The sequence below is a fragment of the Cebus imitator genome, unplaced genomic scaffold, assembly GCF_001604975.1.
Source record: "Cebus imitator isolate Cc_AM_T3 unplaced genomic scaffold, Cebus_imitator-1.0 Scaffold1167, whole genome shotgun sequence".
Lineage (NCBI taxonomy): Eukaryota > Metazoa > Chordata > Mammalia > Primates > Cebidae > Cebus > Cebus imitator.
The window spans coordinates 7,410-9,801 of NW_016108482.1; positions in this window are offsets into that span (position 1 = coordinate 7,410).

The following is a 2,392-nucleotide window of genomic DNA, read 5'->3' on the forward strand; positions in this document are numbered from 1 at the left end:
TCCATAGCTGTGACTCTACCCCTGGTTTTTCCCTGGCCATGAACCAGCCCTGGTCCCACCCTGCATCTTGCCCTGCCCCCTTCTGGTCCTGCTATAGTCCAGCCCTGTCGAGGCCCTGCCCTACACTGCAAACACCACTGCCGTGTCCTGGTCCCGACTTGGCCATGGCCCTCACACAGCCACTCAACCTGCCATAGTCCTGACGCTAACTTGGCCCTGGTCCTGTCCTGGCTCTGCCCTCTCCCTTCTATTGACTCGCCCCATTCTGGCATGGCACTGTCTTGGCCCTCTCTCTGCCCTAGCTCCTGCTGTGGCCTTTCCTTGGCCCTCTGAGATGCTGGATTGGCTATGTCCTGGTCCTGCCTCTGCCATAGACCTGCTCTGAGTATGGCCTTGCATTTCAGCCTGGCTCTGCCCTAAACCTGCCCCGCCTTTTACCTGGCCCTGCAGTGCTCTGCCTTGGACCAACCTTACCATTACCTGTGCTGTCCAGACCCCAACCTGACCCTGTCTTGGCCATGTCCTATCCTCCCCCCATGCTGATTCCACCCTGGCCCCACCCTGACCCTGAGTTGGCCATGTCCTATACTTCCCCTGTCCTGGACCTGCACTGACCTTGCCTTGGGTCTGGCTTGGCCCCTCATTCTGACTCTGCTCCCGACATGGCCTCAGGTCTGCCAGTGGCCCTGGTTCTGTTCTGTCCTGACGTGGACTTGGACATGTCCTGGGCCTGATTTGTCCCAGTCCTGCCTTGGCATGTCTGTGTGCTGCCCTACCAAGGCTCTTCCTGTTCTGTCCTATCCTGGCATTCCCATGGCCCCATTGTGTCATTGCCCTGTCTCACCAGGTACTAGTTGTGCCCTGGCCCAGATTAGCCCTAACCTCTCTTTTGAACTGTACTGACAGTACATCTCCCTGCCCTGGTTGTGCCAGGCCCCTGGCCCTGGCCCAGTCATAATCCTGACCCTAGCTCTGCCCGTATCCTGCCATTGCTCTGGCCTGTATCCTGTGCCTTACCCAAACACTGGCCTGACCATGGCTCTGACCCTGTCCTGGGTCTGATTTAATCACAATCTACTTTGGTACATTGTTCTGGCCCTGGCCCCCACCCTGGCTCTTTCACTGTCTTGTCCCTACCCCTGTTGCTGGTCCTGCCATGGTCTTGACCCTGCTTTTGCACGGGCTTTGCCTTGGTACTGACATTGCCCTTTCCAGGTGCCTGCCCTGGCACTTCTCTGGCCCTGATCTCGACCTTTGCCATGCATTGGACCTGCCCTCCTTTGCCCTGTGCTATCCTGGACGGGCCCTGCTCTGTCTTGGCACTGAACTGATTCTGCCATGTTCTGGTCCTCCCATTACCCTGCCCAACCCTGTCCTGGTTGTGCCCTGGCCCTGACTCCTCCCTAGTTCTGCCCTGGCCCTGTCTTGGATCTAACCATGACTCAGCCCTAGACCTCCCTGACCCGGCCTCAGCCCTCACACTCAGGGCTCATTGTCACTCAGCCCTGGCACTACCTGGCCCTGTCTTGGCACTTGCTCTGCCCTCTCTGTGACGTAGCTCTAGTAATGCCCTGCCCCTTCCCTGCTCTGGCATAGCTCTGGCCCTGCCTGTGGTCCTGCACAGTCCTGGCCATACACCTACACTTGTTCTGACCCTGACCCTCCATGGTCTCTCCCTTCCATTACCTGGTCTTGCCCTCACCCTGCACTGGCCTTGCAGTAGTTCTGCTCTACCCTGCCTCTGCCATGACCCTGGCTCTGCTTTCTCCCTGGCCTTTCCCTGTCCCTGCCCTAGACTGACCCCAAGTCTACTGTGTCTGTGACAAATTTTGGTCCCACCCTGCCCTCCTCTGCCCTGGCCCACCATGCACAGAGCCCAGCTCTGACTAGACTCTACACTACCCACTTCCCTGGCCCTACACTGCCCTGTCTTTGCCATGTGCTACCCTATCCATTCCCTGAACCTGTGCTGGCCATGGTTTGATTATGACTCTGCTACTCCTGCTGACTCTGGTCATGGCACCAGGCCTGCCAGTGGTCACTGTCCTGGTCGTGCTCTAGCCCTGACCTGGACTTGGACATGTCTTGAGCTTGATTTGTTCTGGCCACACTTTGACCTGTCTCTTCCCTGGTCCATCAAGGCCATGCTTATACTGCCCTTTCCTGGCCCTGCCATGGCCCATGTGTGCCATTGCCTAATCTTACCTTTCACTGGTTGTGCCTTTACCCTGACCAGCCCTAGCTGCTCCCTGGATTTACTCTGACCCTGCCTTGGCTTTTTCCCTGCCTTCTCTATGGTCTGCCTCGGCTCTGGTCTTATTTAGCCAGGGCCCTACCTGGGCCCTTCCATAGCTCTGACCCTAGACCATCATTGATCAAGACCCTGACCCTG